The following is a 19,067-nucleotide window of genomic DNA, read 5'->3' as shown; positions in this document are numbered from 1 at the left end:
CCTCCCGGACCGGGGCACGAACCCGTGTCCCCTGCATCGGCAGGCGGACTCTCAACCACTGCGCCACCAGGGAAGCCCTGCGACACTTCTTGATTCACTTGCACTATCCACGTGCAGCCTCCAGAGGGCGTGGTCAAGAGCCTAGACCGGGTCCGTCTGCCGCTGCCTACCCAGCCCGGTGCTTGCCCCACCCACCCGTCTGCTCGGGCCGGTGGATGGAGGTGAGCTCCTGGGCTGTCAGCAGGGGCCCCGCACGAGCTGCAGCTGCTGGATGCTCAATCTGGAGGTGAGAAAAGTGCAGGACAGAGAGGATGGTGCAAATATCACTCCCCCCATCCGGCTCCTCGGATCTGCCTCTGACTCAGAGCCCTCCCCCGTCCTCTCCCTGTTTCCCTTCCTGTCTCCCCATCAGTCCCAGCTGGGCTGAAGGGCACCACTGAGCACTGTCCCCCAAGTGTCCCTCGTCCCAGCTCAGGGCGGGACCCTAGGCCTGATGTGCCTTCGGGTCCCTAGCCTCGGTGTTTCCAACCCACCTGGAGATCTCATGGGGCAGCCAGAGCCCGGGGTGAGAGCTGGGGGCAGAAGACTGCCCCCTCCTGGATGTGGCTGAGGCTCAGGGAGCACAGAGGACTTCAAACCCAGGAAGAATTGTTTGCAAAGCTGAAGAGCCCTGGGGGTCATCCTGACCAAGCCCTCACTGTGCAGATGTGTAGCCTGAAGCTCAGGAAGGATGGAGTCTTGTCTGAGGGCCCAGGCTTCTTCCCCAAGTCTCAAAGGACCTCCCAGGAGGTCCTCTGCCGGCCTTGATAGGGCCCTGACTGAAGCTCTAGGATAGACAGGAGGGTGGGGAGGTCCTGAGGTCTGGGACAGAGGATGGGAAAGCTCCCTGCAGATGCCAGGGCTGTGTACAGAGGAGAGGCCCTGTGGGGTGGGGGGCACAGAGGGGCAGAACGAGGCTCAGATGCGCAGGATCTCACCTGATGAGGCAAGTGAGGACCTGCCAGCCAGCACCAAGACATAGGTCGGGGCCAGAGCGAGGAGGCCGTCTGGGGGCTGCTTACCTGTGGGGAAAGCAGGGTTGGACGTGAGTCCCAACAGTAACAACTGCACATGGCGCTCAGCCCCTTCACTCAGCTCCTGCACCTACTCCTGGGTCCCCCTCTGGGAAGTGAGGACACAAACCCCTGCCCAGCGCCCTCTCCAGGGCAAGGCTCAGGATGGCCCCAGACCGGGAAAGTCCTACCTGTGGACTGCTCATCACGCACAGATGTTGATTCCCAGCACTGCCGTTAGGGTTCTCACCTCAGGCTCCTGGCCTCCAGGGGCCCCACAGACCCTGCTCAGACCCCATGACTGTCCTGACCACACTCTGGCCCTTGTCTGCCAGCGTGTCAGGCTCTTCGCACTAGACTGAGAGCAGCTGGACAGCAGAGCCTGTTTCTTATTCATCTCGGGGTCCCTAGGCACCTTACGCAGGGACTGGACAGGCAAGATGCCGAATAAATACTGTGGATCCCTGTCAATGATTATCCCACTTCTTGCACACTCCCCACGATGGGCCACTCACTACCTCTTTTGGCAGCCAATTTCAGTGTCATTCACTTTGACTGTTAGAAGGGCCCTCCTTACACTGAATCTAAACCTCTCCAGCCCTCATATCAGGACTGGGTGTGAAAAGGCTGCTCAGGACCGCTGGGCAAGGTGGAGAGGGCTACTTTGCTTGGGCAACCCCAGCTTCAGCCTGGGCTGGCAAGGTGGTGAAATGCCAGGCCCTATTCTGGAGAGAGGACATTGACCTCCACTGCCACGGAAGTTGGGGGGAGGCATACCTTCTTCCTTCCTTGCCTCCCTCCCTCCTTTCTTTTGCTGAAGGATAAGCACTGTCTGTCTGCCCACGGATGAATCTCCCCCAATTTGAGTTAAGTCCAGATAATAATAATAGCACTGAATAGCTTGTAGTACTCACTATACTATTGCGTATTGTATTGTACTAAACACCTATTCTACGGATGTCACGTATTTCAATTCAGTTATTCTGCACAACGACCTCGAGAAGTAGGTACGGTCATGACCATGATTTTGTGGAAGAGAAAGCAGAGAGATAGGCAACTGTCTGTGAGTGGCAGAGCCTAGGTTCAAACCCAAGCAGCCTTGCTCAGGCATCTGGGCTCCCAACCACCTCCCACGCTGCTCCTCACCCAGGCTCCTAGAAAGGAGGCTTGACTTGCGATCTGGAGGAGGTGAGGGAAGAAGCATAGACAGGAAAGCGGTCCAGGCCTAGGGAGCCGCAAGGCACAAAGGTTCCGAAGCAGGAGTGTGCCTGGTGTATTCAACGGGAGGGCAGAACCACATGTGAGGAAGACGGAGGGCAGGGAGCTGAGGACAGAGAGGGCTCTGGCTGGACTCCGGGCAAAGGGGAGCATCTGCAGGCTCTGAGCAGGGGAGAGCCAGATCTATGTTTTCCGAGGATCCTCCAACCTGCCACGGTGAGGTCCAGGACAAGGGCAGAAGCAGGGAGGCCTGCGGGGAGGCCGCTGCAGTAACCTAGCGAGAGACGACGGGGGCCTGGACCAGGGAGGGGACAGGGGAGTGGTGAGCAGGGCTCTGCTTCTGGGCGAATTCTAAAGATGGAGCCCCAGGGTGCTGCTGACAGGCTGGGTGTGGGGTGTGAGGAGACGAGGGTGCCTGAGCCTCGGGGAGGATGGAGTTGCCATTACCTGCAGTGGGGAAGACGATGGGAGGAGGCCGGGGGGCAGGTCGGGAGTTCAATTTCAGACAAAGTCAAGTTGGAGATGCCAATTAGGCATCCAAGTAAGAGAGGCCGCTGAGGGGTGGCGGGACCCTGAATGAAACATCGTCCCAACCCTCAAGGAGCTAATATTCTCGAAGACCAGCCCCAGGCTCCACTCTCCAGGGGATTCTGTCTGGTGGCAGAGGCAGGAACAGCAGAGATAACACCACACAATGTGGTAAAGCCGTGATGGAGGCAGCCAGGGGCTGCTGGAGCCCAGAGGTCTCTACAAACACCTCCTCTATCAGCCCTGGCTCGCAGACTTTACCCTCTGACAGGTATTCATTCATTCATTCAACAAATCCGTCAGCAAATGTTTCTGGAACATCCACTGTGTGCTGAGCTCAGTGCCGAGAATTGAAGATCCAACAACAGATGAGAGTCACAGCCACTGCCAGCACTGTGATGGAGCTCACAGTGTACTGGGGGGTCAGGGGCGAGGGCAAGTGCTCTAAGCCAGTGCAGCGACGATGGTTCATTCATTCCTCCTTCCCTAGGGCTGAACACAGTGCCTGGTGCCTAGGAAGTCCTCAGTCAATATTTGTGGAAGAAAAGAGAGGCAAAGAAACCGCTGGGCGAAGGCTTCTTCCTTTGAGCTCCCGCGAGTCTGGGGACACATGGCACTGGTCCTCGCCAGCACAGGACACACACCCTGTGAAGTCGTTCACCCAGAGGCTATGGGGGGCACCGAGGTGGGCTCCCAGCCCTGACTGCAGAGTTGTTCTGCAAGGAAAGGAAGGATTTAGCCAGGCAAAGTGGGAGAACTCGAGGAAGAGGAAAACGCACACGCACAGGGAGGCCAGAAAGGGTGGCGTGTGTTTGGGGAAAGGAGAAGCGAAGCAGTGTTGGGAGACGGAGCTAACAGAGCAGCAGAGCCGAGGTCATGGGGTGGGTGGCTGCTGAAGGTCTGGGGCGGGCAGGGACATAAGCGAGCCTGGCCAGACCTGAATCTACCCACCGACAGTGGTAACTGTAACTAGGTGTGCACTAGGAAGCGTGGGTGCACTTGTGCATACATGTAGATGTGTGCTCATCTCTATCTACCTATGTGCTTGTATGTCAGTGCAATTCCATCAGGGATGAAAATCCAGGTAGATGAATGTCAGAAATGAGAACACGTGGGCCTCACAGCTCACACTCCCCAGTGGTCATGAGGTAAAGGGAATCCTGCACTTGGAGTCGAAGACTTGAGGGCTCCCTGTGTGACCCTGGGCGAGTCACCTAACCTTCCTGGGCTTCAGCTGTCCACTGGGGCCCACAGAGGACAGTGTCCTTGTCACGAGGCTGCGGTACAGTTTAGGAGAGCTGAGAGATGGGAACGTGCTCTGTAAATGCTTTAGTTCTGCTAGGCGGAGGCGAGGCCTTGCTAGTCTTCGCTGGGGCTTCACAACCTCTGGGTCAGTCTTTTCAATGGCGGGTCAAGTCTCTTCCTTGCTCCAGCTCCTGTTCCTCACATGACTGTCCACGTGGAGAGCCTTAATGAATGCATGATGGATGGATGGACAGAGAGACAGGTGGATGGATGGATCGAGAGATGAATTACCTCTCATGCAGAGAGTATTAGGGTCAAAGCGCAGCTGGAGTCACGTACCAGAGGGGCTCCTCCTGGAAAGTGTATGGCCCTGCCCAGGGGCTGCACTTGCCATGTGCCCGTGTCCAGGATGTGAGTGGGGACCAGCTGGCTTCCCCGACCACCTGTGTCCAAAATGACGTACTGAGCCAGCCTCCTGCCCTTCTCATCTGTCCGGATCCTCTGGCTAAAGCCAGCCACATCCGGAGACCCTGTGTGGTCCCCTAAGTGGGTCCCTGAGAATCCTGCCCCACAGCTCTCAGAGCTGTTCAGGGCATGGACCAGCAGGACAACAGCATCACAGATGGTTCCAAAGAGTGGGGACACCTGTGGAAGAGAAGGTCTCTCAACCCCATAACCCCACGGCACAGGCTCCCAGACATTTCTGGGTCCTGGCCCCGCTGCCGGCAGCGATTGTTTGAATTCTCATCCCCTTTCCCCATTCCCCTATACAGTGCTTTCTTTAGTCCCACCATTACTTCAGTCCCCACTCAGAAGCCTCACCATCTCCACCATCATGGCGGCCACCACCACTCACAGACATCTCAGACTTACCTAATATGCCCAAAACTGAACTCCTGATTCTACCGCACCAAACTCCACTCCTCCCAGATTTTAAGAAATGGAACTACCACCTGCCCAGTTTCTCAAGCCTAGGCTTGAGTCCCAACTTCTCTATTTCTCTCTTCCAGTTCATCATCAAATCTTTTTGGTTTTCTACCAGAATTTGTTCCCAGTCTAACTGACTTTTCACCACATCTACGACTGTCACTTGGGTCCCAGCCCCCCATCACTGCCCACCTGAACCACACAGGAGCCTCCTAAGGGCCTTATTGCTTCATCTGGTCCTCTTCAGACCATTCCCCAAAAAGCAACCAAACCATGTTGTTAAAAAACATAAATCCTTTCTTACTTAAACCTCGCTGATGGTTTTCCATTTCATTTGTAAGATCAGACTCCTTACCTGGCTTACAAAGCCTCACATGATCAGGCCCCAGGCTCATCTCAGATCCCTTTCCCCGTCACTCACGATAGTCCTGCCATTCCACACTCCCTTTCCTCCTGTTCCTCTGGCAATTTGATGCTCACTCTGCCTCTGGGCCTTTGCACTTGCTCTTTCCCCTGCTTGGTTGTGCTTCATCCAGACCTTCGCCTGGCCGCCTCCTTATCATTCAGAGCTCAGTTCAAGTGCCACCTCCTCCACTCTCTGCCTATCCTGTCTCTTGTTGCCCACGACTCCAGCCCAGCCACTCTCTGTCACTTTATCCTGTTTTATTTTCTTGGCAACACAATCACTATTTGAATTTGGTTACCGGGTTGCTTGGTTATTGTCGGTCTTGCCCTAACAGAATGGAAGCTTCTTGAAGGCCAGGTCTGTCTTACCCATCACCACGTCCCTGATGCCTCGAACAGTGCCACATGAGAGGGACTCAACCCACATTTGTCAGACGAATGACTGATTGAATGACCCTCTATCGTCATCTACATCCCTGTCACCACCTCCAGACACTATGGTCTTCTTATCACCAAGAAGCAGACATCCCAGGAGAGCCTCAGGCAGCTGAGTCCTATAAGCCAAAACTGAGCTGGCAGCCGCATCCTGGCCACCCACCCTCTTCAGATCCACAGCAGTGACTTCAGAAAACCTTCCTGCTCTCCCACACTTCCATTGCTCTCTCTTTCTCATCTTCACAATGTGCTAGAGAGATGTGGAGAAAGGAGAGGAAGAATGTGTACAAGAGAAAGAGCAGCTGGGCCGGAGATGAGAATTAGAGGAACTGAGTCAGAGATAGAAAAATGGAGGCAGGAGAGACACAAGAGAAGGAGAATTGACAAAGTGGCCAAGACAGTGAGAGACATGAGAAAGAAGTCAGATGGACAGACAGACAGACACACACACACACACACACACACCTATAAGAGATAGAAAGAGACAGACAGACAGTACACCCAGGGACTGGGCAGAGAGACACTTTGTCCAATAAGGGACAGGTCACGTACCCACAGCAGAGGCAGGACGGTTGTCCAGGGGGTAACTGGCCAAGTCCAGGAAGGCCCAGAGTGGGTGAGGAGCGTGCACACCTGTCCGTGGCCCCACGGCCCGGGCCCCGCGAAGGTCTGCACTGACCTACCTGCTCTGGCTCCAGGTGGGCAGCCACCTCTCTGCTGGCCCCGGCAGCTTCCAAGTCCTTGTGTCTGAGGCCGGACTCCAGGCTGACAGCACCGCACCACAGGCCTCCTGCAGGTGCCTGCCGTTGCCCGTGGCCGGGTAGGAGCGGTTGCAGTAGGGCAAGGCAAAGAGCAGCGTGTCGTAGGGCAGGAAGGCCAGCCTCCTGTCTGCCAGGCCCCGGGCCCCTGCCCGGCTCAGCAGGGCGGTCTGCTCAGAGCTGCCCAGGAGCACCAAGCGCATGCACAGCACCACGACTGGGGGAGAGGCAGCAGCTCACCTTCCATGCCTTCCCCGAAGCCCAGAACTTTGTGGCCCTGGAGAGCAGCTCAGGTCCCCTCCTCCCCTTCTGCTGCCCCTCCCCAGGCCCCTCCCCTCCCCCTCAGTCTGGAGAAAGGTGGAATTTCCCCTTTATCTGCTCCCACTGACAAATCTGGGTTTGATCTGGTGAAAAAAAAAAAAATCCCCTCAGCTGAGGATACATTTGTATTGATATGTCCCTTCCAACCTTCCCGCCGAATAATTCTGACCGATTTCCACCCTCCCTCTGCTCCACTGGCTCGGGCAATTGCTAATATTTATTGACAGCTTGCTGTGTGTTGTCTTAAAGTACTTTAACAAACATTTAGTCATTCAGTTAACAGCAGTACGAAAAAGTATGCTCATCGCTAGCTCTACTTTCAGATGAGGAAACCAAGGCACAGAGAGGTTAAGGAGTTGCCCCAGGATACATAGCCGTCAGGGAGGTAGAGTCAGCATCGGAACCTGGGCAGGCTGGCTCCCAGATTGTAATCTTTTTATTTTTTAACATTTTAAAAAAATTTTAGACAATTCATATATCATAAAATTCACCTTTTAAAAAGTGTATAACTCAGTAGTTTTATATACAAAGTTATGAAACCACCATCACTATTTAATTCTAGAACATTTTCATCACCCCAAAAAGAAATCCTGTACCCGATACGTGTCACACCCTATTTCTCTCTCCTCCTAACCCCAGTCAACCACTAATCTACTTTCTGTCTCTATGGATATGCCTCTTCTGGACATTTCATATAAATGGATTGTACAATATGCAGTCTTTTATGTCCGGCTACTTTCACTTGCCATGTTTTCCAGGCTCATCCATATATAGTAGCCTGTATCAGTACTCCATTCATTTTTATGGTTGCACAATATTCCACTGTACGAACATTTTGTTTATCCATTTATCATTGGCTTGTAATCTCAACTGTGGCTCTGGGTGGCATCCTCCTGGTCTAAGCAGACATGAATGCATTCCCCTTTGCCTTTGTAAAAGAAACCAGCCCATGATAATAAGGCAGCTGATTTCATCCCCAGGCACCCAGGACAGAAGAGAATCCTGCCCAAGGTAAGGGTCCCACGCATCTGCCCAAGGTAAAAGTCCTCTGCATCTTGGGTCCCTGACCAGGGCTGCAACCCCAGTCAAAAAAGGGTCACCACTTGTTTTGGCTGGGGCCCAGGTTCCTACTGCAATCCCTTTCTCCAGAAAATCCAGGAATAGGGAGCCATCAAGGAAGGCCAAGGGTTTCCTTGCTGAGGAGGAATTCCTATCCAGGAATAGGGGGCCTGAGGACTCCTGGTCACGTAGAAGCCAGAACCAGGGGCCCCAGACTCTGCTGACCCCTGGGGGGCTAGGCTATATGGGCCATGGGCGGGAGCCACCCCTCCCTGCCCCTAACATAGTGGGGAGGGCCCTCAGAGAAAGACCCATCAGGGCTGAGTGGAAACAGAACCGGGGCTATCTTGGTCCCATCTCCTCTTCCTGGCTTCTGTTCCAGCTTCTGCCAAAATGCTCCTTTCCCTTTCAAGAAGTCAGAGGCGCTGTTCTCCATTTGGCCACAAGGGGGAGCTAAGCCACACAAAGGGAGTGGTTAAAAGATAAAAGCCCACATTGATTAAAAGCAGTGTTCAAATCCCACTACTGGTCATATACCCTGAGAAAACCATAATTCTAAAAGAGTCATGTACCACAATGTTCATTGCAGCTCTATTTACTATAGCCAGGACATGGAAGCAACCTAAGTGTCCATCAACAGATGAATGGATAAAGAAGATGTGGCGCATATATACAATGGAATATTACTCAGCCATAAAAAGAAACGAAATTGAGTTATTTGTAGTGAGGTGGATGGACCTGGAGTCTGTCATACAGAGTGAAGTAAGTCAAAAGGAGAAAAACAAATGCCGTATGCTAACACATATATATGGAATCTAAGAAAAAAAAATGTCATGAAGAGCCTAGGGGTAGGACGGGAATAAAACACAGGCCTACTAGAGCATGGACTTGAGGACATGGGGAGGGGGAAGGGTAAGCTGTGACGAAGTGAGAGAGTGGCATGGACATATATACACTACCAAACGTGGGGTGGATAGCTAGTGGGAAGCAGCCGCATGGCACAGGGAGATCAGCTCGGTGCTTTGTGACCACCTAGAGGGGTGGGATGGCGGGGGTGGGAGGTAGGGAGACGCAAGAGGGAAGAGATATGGGAACATATGTATATGTATAACTGATTCACTTTGTTGTATAGCAATATGGGAACATATGTATATGTATAACTGATTCACTTTGTTGTAAAGCAGAAACTAACACACCATTGTAAAGCAATTATACTCCAATAGAGATGTTAAAAAAAAAAAAAAGCAGTGCTCACTGTGTTCAGGGCACTGTTCCAAGCCCTTTATCTGCAATACAGTAAGTCCCCTACGTACCAACCTTCAAGTTGCGAACTTTCAAAGAGGCGAACATGTGCTCCATCTACCTCAGGCGTGAGTGAAATTGCAGCTTGCCCTCCGTCTCCTATTGCCGAAGATCCCTCAGCTCTACCATCTCCCACCTCCTCTCCCTCCTCCAGTCAGCAACTCTTCTTGCCTGTTCACTCGATGCCAGCCCCTGTGTGCCAGCTGTTATAGTGTAAACTGTACTTTTCAAGGCACTGTACTGTAAGATTAAAAATATTTTCTTTGTTTTTTATGTATTATTTGTGTGAAAAGTATTATAAACCTATTATAGTACAGTACTACATGGCCAATTGTGTTAGTTGGCTATTTAGGCTAACTTCATTGGCCTTACGAACAAATTGGACTTATGAACGCGCTCTCAGAACAGAACTCATTCATAGGTAGGGGACTTACTGTAGTCCATCTCATCTTCACAACCCCATGAAGTTGGGGCTTTCATTAACCTCATGTCATTGACGAAGAAACTACAGCACAGAGAGGTTAAGTGACTCGCCTGAGGCCACACAGCTGGTAGGAAATGGGGCCAGGAGTGGAATCTTGGTGACCTGATCCCAGAGAATGTGCCCCTAACCACTCTGCCTTCTGGCTTCTGAAAGCCAGCACCATGGCCAGAACTCAACCCCCTTCAAGAGGGGTGGAGCAGGCGTCTGGTGAGGTTTCCTTCCCACTACCACACAGAAGTGAAGTGTTCATTCTCCTAGCCCCGCTAACATGCTACCTCCATTTCTTTGCTCTAGCTGACCCCTGTGCCTGCAATGCCTTCCCCTCATTTCCATCTGCCATCACTTCTCATTTTCAGACTCTGCCCTGATGTCGCCTCCTCGGCAAAGCCCTGCCCACGACCACACCCATGCAGATCAGCTCCCCCAGCCTCTGGGCTCCTGGGTTCCCCGTATCCACATCTGTCTCCCGCCAGCCTCAAGCTCCTCCCTGCCGGAGCCCGGCCAGTTCCTCTCTGTGTCCCCAGAGCTCAGCCAGCGTCAGGCACGGAGCAGAGCTCAGTGACCATGGTTGAATGAAGTGTGTACAAAACACTCGACCCTGTGAAGTGGGTCTCATTATCCCCATTTCCCCTGCTGGCAAACTGGACTCAGAGAAGTGAGGCGCCCGTCCTGAGGGGCGGTGGGCACACCTGGGCCAGGCCTCATCCTCCACTCGGCTCTAACTCACTATAGGCCACATGAGCTCAGAGGCTGCCCACCCCAGCCTTCCTCACTGGTACCAGCCTCAATTCCCTCAAAGACAGAGCACAGCGGTTGGTCTCAGTGGTTCTCAAACTGTTGCCAGTGTCGCAGTAAGAAACACATTTTACCTTGGTGTGCTAGCAAAGCTGAGTATATAAAAGGAGTACACACACAAAACTGGAAGTTTCACAGAATGATACCTTCCTAGCTGCCTGCCCTCCACTCTCACATTCACCATTTTTATTCTATCCTACTCAGTTCCATTCTTCTCTCTCTCTTTCTAGTCCAGCCTCTTCCTTTCTTTTTTTTTTTTTTTTTTTCAGTGCTAGTCCTGATTCACTAAATTGGTTTCTTGGCCTAAAAGGGCCATGACCCACAGTTTAAAAAGCTTCAGTCCAGATGAACACTAAGGTCCCTTCTGTCTTCCAGGTGCTACCTCTTGTCTGCACCCCACCCCACCATGACTCTCCCTGCCTAACTAATTCCTTAAAGACAGGCCAAGTACCACCTCCTCCAAGAAGCCTCCTCAGATCCCCCAAGGCCTGGACCGATGCCTGCTCTTGTTCTCCTGGCCTCCACTCCCTGGGGTGACCTTGACCTCTCTGTCATAACCTACTTATACACCTGTCTCTCCATCACTTGGTCGTCAACTAGAGACCAACCACTCTGTCTGTCCTGTTCACCAGACAACCCAGCATCCAGCACAGCAGGGGCTTAATAAATGCAGGAAGCATTCCATCGATCAACAAATCCATGAAGGATCTGACTCTAACTTCAAGAAACTAAGAATGGCTCTAACACCTCTCCTGGGACTCAGGTCCTGCTACATTCTCCTTTTCTTCACTCTACCAGGCAAGAACCAAGAAAGCCCTTGGCTCCCACTCCACAATTAACGCATGCATCAGCGCTCAAAATCCAGCTGTACTGCTTGCCAGCTGTGTGACTTGGGCATGCTACTTACCTTCTCTGAGCTGCAAAATGCAGATCTCAGCAGAACTAGCTCACAGGGATGCTGTGGGGTTAAATGTGGGCTTGCTGTCAAGTGCTCAGCCCAGTGTCTTATATAAGAAAACTCCCCATCAGCAGCCATATGAAGTCCCGGCTGCCCAAAGGAGGAAAGCACCCACATACACTTACTTTTCAGGCCATCCATGCTGCAGAGCTGCTTCAGGACCTCTGTGGCCCCCTGCTGCCCGGGTCCCAGAGAGGTCACCAGCCCCACAGGCAGCCCGTATGCCCTGAGAGTCATGGCCACCTGCCAGGTAGTAGCCAACCAGATGTCCTGGTGGGAGGACACAATGGCCACGTGAGCCCAGCCAAAGTGTCTCATGATGGACAGCAGCACGTGGGCAGCCGAAGGCAAGGTGGGCACCAGCACACCTCCTCCCTCTGGAACCCCACACACCCAGGAGAAGAGGGTCTTTCCCCAGCCTTGGGCCAGCAGGGCTGCGGCTGAGCAGTAACCAGGATTGACAGGGCCCACAAAAACAGCTACAGTGTTCTTGTGGGCCAGGAATGTGGCCAGGGCATTAGCGGTGTCACAGCCCGTGGGAAGAACCACGGAAGTCAGCTGTGAGCCCAGTGCCAGTGAGGAATCCTGGTTGGCTTGGTTCACAGCCATCTGGGCAGCCACACTGGGGAGGGCCTGAGCAAAGATGGGGTCACAGTCCCAGGGACACAGCACCCCCAGGGTGAAGGTCCAGCCGGCCACAGGAGAGCGCCCCAAAGCAGCACAGAGAGAAGTGGCAGGAAAGGGACTATCCTTGGATGGCTGAGAGTAGACCCTCACGGGCCCTGGCAGGGCTGGCAGGCCTTCCTATGCAGCAGCTTCCAGGACCGACCTTCAGGGTACAAGCCCTCCTGCAGTCCTTGGAAAGAGGGATAAAGACAAGGTTTGCTTTCTAGTATTTTCTGCCTGTGCTTCCTGCATGATTTTGAGGCAGACACCCCTCCTGCCCCCAGAACCTCAGTCTCCTCATTGGTAAAATGAGGGATTTGGACCCATGATATCGGAAGACCCCCAGCTCTGGGGGCCTAACCTCCTCCGCAGGACTGACTCACAGCCCCGTGACCCCCACGCACAGTCCTGGGCTGGAGCTCAGTGGCTCGGCATGGGCTCCAGAGCCAGAGCTGGCCAGACATGGTTCACTGCTTCCCATCCTTGTGGCTCTAGACCAATCTCTGAAGTTTCTGAGCTTCATTTTTCTCTTCTGTAAAATGTGGATAATGAAACCTACTTTATGGAGTTATCGTGATGATTAAATGACAGAATGTGAAGCACTTAGCAGTCCCTGGTGCTCATATGTTCAACAAATCTTACCTCTTTCAACCTATTGTTATTATTTCTTCCTTCACTCATCTTCCAGAGTGGGCCAAGTTCTCCCTCTGAGCCTCCTCTGCCTCTGACCCTCAAGCCCAGCACCATTCACAGCATTTAAATCTGCCAGACTCAGTGGGCCCCAAAGCACAAGTAGCGCCTGGGTAGGGGTAGCTCCCCTGTTGTGTGCTTGTGGCTCAAGGGTTTACAATGCTGTGCACAGCCCCATCTCCGATCCCCCTCACAGTCTTGTTCAAACAAAGGTCCTTCTATCTCCATTGTACAGATGAGGAAACTATAGGACACTGAGTGGAGCTGGCAGAGACGGGATTTGGACAAATCTGTTCAGCTCATGTCCCACCCCACACGGAGCCTCCTTGACATTTGGACTGGGGCATCCCCACTCCATCTTACAGTTCCAAGACCCTCATGCCCATCCTGCAACTCCTGCCTGGCCTCTGCCTGCACCCTGCGTTTGCTCATGCCTCACCCACAGGACTCATCCATCTTCCTACTACACTATTTATGCAGCCAACAGCCTTCCACTGGGGGCACCCCAGGAAGGCAGAAGATCCAATCTCACCCTTAAGAAACTGCCAAGCTGGGGCTTCCCTGGTGGCGCAGTGGTTGAGAGTCCGCCTGCCGATGCAGGGGACACGGGTTTGTGCCCCAGTCCGGGAAGACCCCACATGCCGTGGAGCGGCTGAGCCCGTGAGCCATGGCCGCTGAGCCTCCGCGTCTGGAGCCTGTGCTCCACAATGGGAGAGGCCACAACAGTGAGAGGCCAGCGTACTGCAAAAAAAAAAAAAGAAAAAGAAACTGCCAAGCTGGTAGGGAGGCAAGTCCCAGCCAAGAGAAAAGCGGATCACAAGTGCAGGCTGTAGCAAGACCAGCGGTGGGGATCTGAGGGCCCCGGGAGGAGGGCTCACGGAGGGTTTCCCAGAGTCTGAACCACCTACACTTGAAGTATAGATCAGGAGAGTAAGAGGATGCCCTCCCAATGCCAACTGCGATGGTCTGTGCAGAGTAACTCCTAGAAATTATGTTCAGTGCAGAGGAATAAGAAGGACCTTGGCATCACACAGAGGAATAAATCCTGATTTTATCACTTACTAGCCCCTGACCTTGGGCAAGACATTTAACTCCTCTGAACCTCAGTTTCCTCATCTGTAAAATGGAGGTGACAATAGGTACCTGGCAGAGCTGTGGTGAAGACTAAAATGTGTAGAGTATTTACAATAGGGATAGTCATTGTGGTGAGTAGGTAATTAACTAGGCACTTATTAAACAGAATAGTTATCATCATCACCATCACCATCATCACTGTCTTTGGATCTTTGAGGAGAGGCAGGTGTACTGTGGTGTAAAGAAAGCTGGACAGGGAGGTGGAGGCCTGAGCTTCAGCCCCAGTCCTGCCCCTGCCCCATTCAAGGCCTCAGCCTCCCCATCTGTAGAAGAAGCAGGTTTGCAGGGCTGGCCAGACCTGAGCCCTTCTGGCCTGTGATGCTATGTTTCTCCCAGCTCAGAGGCTAGGGTCTTGGGGAGGGCTGCTCTTCTACCAGTCTCTGAGGGACCCTCTATACACTCCCTCCTCTTCCGCTGTGATGCTCTAAGTGGTCTCCTAACATCCCACCCCAAGGGATGAACCCCTCAGAGCAGCTGGGTTTGTTCTGGGCTCACCAAGAGCTAATCATTTCTGGTTGGGAACATAGGCATATACGGCTGATATTAATGACAGACATCTCTCCCCTCAATCTGTACTTCCCAAAGCACCTGTGATCCACTCCTTTGCCTGGTGCTCCTAGAGACCCTGAGGAGAGACCTCTTATCCTCTTTTCCAGAGGAAGAAACTGACTCTTGGCAGGGCAGTGACTTGTCCAGGGTCTCACCAAAAGTTAGGGCTGAGTTGGTCCTGAGCCTGGCTTCCCACCTCCCAGCCAAAGACAAAGATCACCTCTTTTATTGAACACCTGGAACATCAGAGCTGAAGGATCCTGGAGATCTAAGCATCTGAACCAACTCCTCTGTGTACAGGTGGGGAAACGGGTACAGAAAGGGGTGTGGACTGCCCTCCATCCCACAAAGCAGCAGGAGGCTCCCCTGGCCCCTCAGTCCTGCTAGCCATGCTCAGCGTCCCAGGAATTCTGTGGCCGATGGCCTGCAAGGGGGCCCTTAGCGAGGGCAGCCTCTGGCCAGGCTAGAGGAGGAGCCACCTTTAGCCCCACCTCCACCTCTGACTTGTGAGACAGTGTTCACACCCTTTTCGGTGCCATCTGTACAGGGAGGGCTTAGTTTATATGTTTAGGGTCTCCAAAGATCCTTCATCTCCAATATTCTAGCTGTCACCAAAAATTAGGAAACAGGTGATTTTTGTCTCTGCAGCTGGCCACGTCCCCTCTCCTAACCCTTCCCCCAGGAGTGTGTGAGCTGCAAGTGCTCCCACCTCTGGCACAAGGGGTTCAGGGGCCACCCTCCTAGGGAGGGACCGCTTGTAGTTTTAGACTCAAGGGGATGGACACTGAGGATTAGCCACAGATAGCTTGGCTCATGGAGCCAAGTTCATGAAGCTAGTCAACTCCATACTACCATAACGCAAAAAGATGAAGATGCCTTTAGTTACATTAACAAACAAATGACCAAAATATTCCAGGGAAGGAGGATGGGGGGTTCCTGTCAGAGCCAGGGGCCCTTCAAGCCCTGTATCCAAGGGTCACTCTCCTGCACCCCAATCTAGTCCTTCTTGCCTCCTTCAGGGCAAGCTCCCCAAAGACCCACCTGCCACGCTGTGCTGTTGGAGCTGATTGATTGACCGCCTCTCGGCAGATCCTGAGGTTCCTGCATGAGCGTCCTCGGGTGTCAGACTCTCCAAGCGGGCTCTGTCCTGGGGAGCCCCCGTTCCCACCACAGCCCGCACAGTCCCACAGTCACCACTCCGGCTGCCTGCCAGCTTCCCGAGACTCCTGCTGAGGGAGGGACTCGTATATGGCTCATTCCCTCCTGTCCTCCATAGGGGCCTGAAGAAACCTTTTGGAAAATTCCATCTGTTCAGACCCTAGGGCTCCGGGGAGCCAAGCACAGAAGAGAAGGAGGGAATGAAGGAGAGAGGAACTGAGGGAAGGAGGCAGGGAGGGAAGGAGGATGTCTTCAGCACTACGGACAGCTCCACACCTGGCTGGGACTCCCAGGAGGAAAAAAGAATGGGTCAGCACTGAAGAAACCAGCATTACTGAGCATCCGCTACGTGCCAAGTCCTGTGCTGGGCACTATTTATACAACCCACTGAGACAGGTACTGTCATTATTATTCCCACTTTATATATGAGGAAAGTACAGCTCAAAGAGGTTAGGTAATTTGACAAAGGGGACAGAGCTAGCAAGTGGCGGGGCTGCCTATAGGTCCAGGCTTCTGCTCATCACACCACATTGATTCTTTGGGAATTATAACAGCGGTTTGTCTATCTTCTCTTTTGGTGTGGACCCTTATGTGGAGATAGACGCCAGAATCCAATGGATTTTCAGCCTTTCCTCTGCCACCTGCTCTCTCCTACTAAGGTGAAATTAACCTTTACTAAGTACACAAAGTTTGTACTATGTGCTAGGAATTGTACATACCCTATACAACCCCTCTGGGCTGTACATAGTGAATGCTCAATAATGCTGGTTTCTTTAGTGCTTGCCCATTCTTTTTTCCTCCTGGAGTTCCAGAAACCACTGTTTCTGATGGTTAAGTGCTGCCATCTACCTGGCTTCCCATTATTCACACTGAGATCAAGGAGCTTCCATTACAACACCCCCCATGGCCATCTCTGGCCTACAAAGGACAACTACCATAGAGTTCTTCAAGGATGGGGAGGTCTCCCACCCCCATGAATGCATTCCTTAATGCTTGGGTGAAGGGAGTGTCCTCCAGTTTCTCCTAGGGTTGTGAGCAGGTTGCATATAATAGATCCACTCCAACATGCCCACTCTCCTGAGGCTTCAGACTTTCCTACACAGTGTTCCAAGGAAGTTCTGGAATTTCAACGTTGTTCAGTAAGGCCATCACTGTGTCCAAGTTTCAATTAATCAGATTATTATAGCCAAGACATGCGAACAACCTAAATGCCCAACGACAGATGAATGGATAAAGAAGGTGTGGTACCTATATACAATGGAATATTACTCACCCTTAAAAAGGAATGAAACTGGGTCATCTGTAGAGATGTGGATGGACCTAGAGTCTGTCATACGGAGTGAAGTGAGCCAGAAAGAGAAAAACAAATATCGTCTATTAACACATATATGTGGAATCTAGAAAAATGGTACAGATGAACCTATTTCCAAGGCAGGAATAGAGACGCAGAGGTAGAGAATGGACATGTGGACACAGAGGGGGAAGGGGAGGGTGGGACAAATTGGGAGATTAGGATTGACATTTTTACACTACCACGCGTAAAATAGATAGCTAGCAGGAACATGCTATAAAGCACAGGAAGCTCAGCTCCGTGCTCTGTGACGACCTAGATGAGGGGATTGGGGGGGGGAGTGGGAGGGAGGTCCAAGAGGGAGTGGATATAGGTATACATATAGCTGATTCACTTCATTGTATAGCAGAAACTAACACAACATTATAAAGCAGTTATACTCCAGTAAAACATAAATTAAAAAAAAAAACCACTCCTGGATGATCAAGTGAAAATATTAAATTCCGCATCCTAGGCTAGGGCACCCATGTCAGTGAATTTGGCCCAATCAATTCTTATAATTCTTCCCCTTGGTCTAACACCCTCGGAATCCACTCCCACAGGCTCCCGCTTATATACATTGACAGAGTCTTATAAGTATTACACTGTCTAGACTATCTTCTCACAGTGCAGGGGTTTTTTTTTTGTTTTTGTTTTTGTCTTCGTTTTTGTTTTCATGAAATTTAAGATTTATTAGATGTAGCAAGACCACGTGGGAGTAATAAACTTACTAACTGCCAAGTTTACCTTTTCGATTACAATATCAGTTCCTTGGTCAACTTCTGAGTATCTGAGGTTACTAATTCGCACTTCTCCTCCAGGCTATGCTGGGGCTGAGTGCTGGTCATGGGCTTGGAGGCGATGAGGATGATGAGGGTGTTCTGAGGAGCATAGGTGTCAGCTTATAGAATTACTGCTCCCCGGGCGACCACTGAAAGGCTTTTATGCAGAGAAGGAAGTGCACTTAGGTAGGGAGGGGCTGCTTCCGCTGGTGAAGGGGATTTAGGGGAATTTGCAGATCAGAATTCTCAGCCCTATCCATTTCTCCCCAGATGTCTCCACCCCATGTCCTGGGGTCGCAGTCCTTTCCTATTAGCACTCCACCTCCAATATAAGAGACCTGGGGTGGAGGTGTTGCAACTCTGCAAACTTTACCGTCAGACCCTGGGTTTGGTCCTCGGTTATACCCTCCTTGCACCCACAGACATGAGGGACTCCTTCAAGCTCTCATGGAAACCTTCTGTTGTTCACACACGTTCTCAATTTTATGGTCATAATTTTCTATTTATTTTCTCTCTCTCTCTCTCTCTCTCTATATATATATATATGATCTCTTGGGCTGTAGGAAGAAGCCATGTGCCTCCACTGTCTGTTTTTTTTTTTTAACTTAATAAATGCCCATGATCTTGGAAGATTTTTTTTAAAATAAATTTATTTTTGGCTGTGCTGGGTCTTCATTGCTGCGCATGGGCTTTCTCTAGCTGCGGAGAAGAGCGGGGGCAACTCTTCCTTGCAGTGCGTGGGCTTCTCATTGTGGTCGCTTCTCTTGTTGTGGAGCATGGTCTCTAGGTGCGTGGGCTTCGGTAGTTGTGGCACGTGGGCTCAGTAGTTGTGGCTCTCGGGCTCTAGAGCGCGGGCTCAGTAGTTGCGGCGTGTGGGCTTAGTTGCTCCGCAGCATGTGGGAATCTTCCCGGACCAGGGCTCGAACCCGTGTCCCCTGCACTGGCAGGCAGATTCTTAACCACTGCACCACCAGGGAAGCCCCTCCACTGTTTCTATAACCAATATTGTTGCCACAGGGCAAAGTGCCACAGCCACTTGTTATGCCAAAGTCTGGCCTTCCAGCCTGCACCGCACCCCATGCTACTACCCATGATCATTTGAGTAACTGTGATACTACCAGATGTCATGAATTACTTGCATCCTATTTCCCCCAGCAGGAGATTATCCCCATGTTGCTCAAATACAGGACTAACCCAGTTCCAGAATCCTATTTGGAGAATCAAGTTCCTAAGGCCACTCTTGGCACTAGACAGAGTCCTAGCAGGAAACT

The 19,067-nt window shown here is 52.0% G+C and overlaps 1 pseudogene; it reads right to left on the bottom strand.

The window, feature by feature from the left end:
- Positions 1 to 957: 957 nt before the first annotated feature.
- The window catches only part of LOC114487939 (guanylate cyclase D-like), a 40,512-nt pseudogene continuing 22,402 nt past the window's right edge, over positions 958 to 19,067 (bottom strand).

This window comes from Physeter macrocephalus, chromosome 16, assembly GCF_002837175.3.
Source record: "Physeter macrocephalus isolate SW-GA chromosome 16, ASM283717v5, whole genome shotgun sequence".
Taxonomy (NCBI): domain Eukaryota; kingdom Metazoa; phylum Chordata; class Mammalia; order Artiodactyla; family Physeteridae; genus Physeter; species Physeter macrocephalus.
Note: the sequence above shows the minus strand (reverse complement) of the source record. Positions and strands in the feature narration are given on the sequence as shown.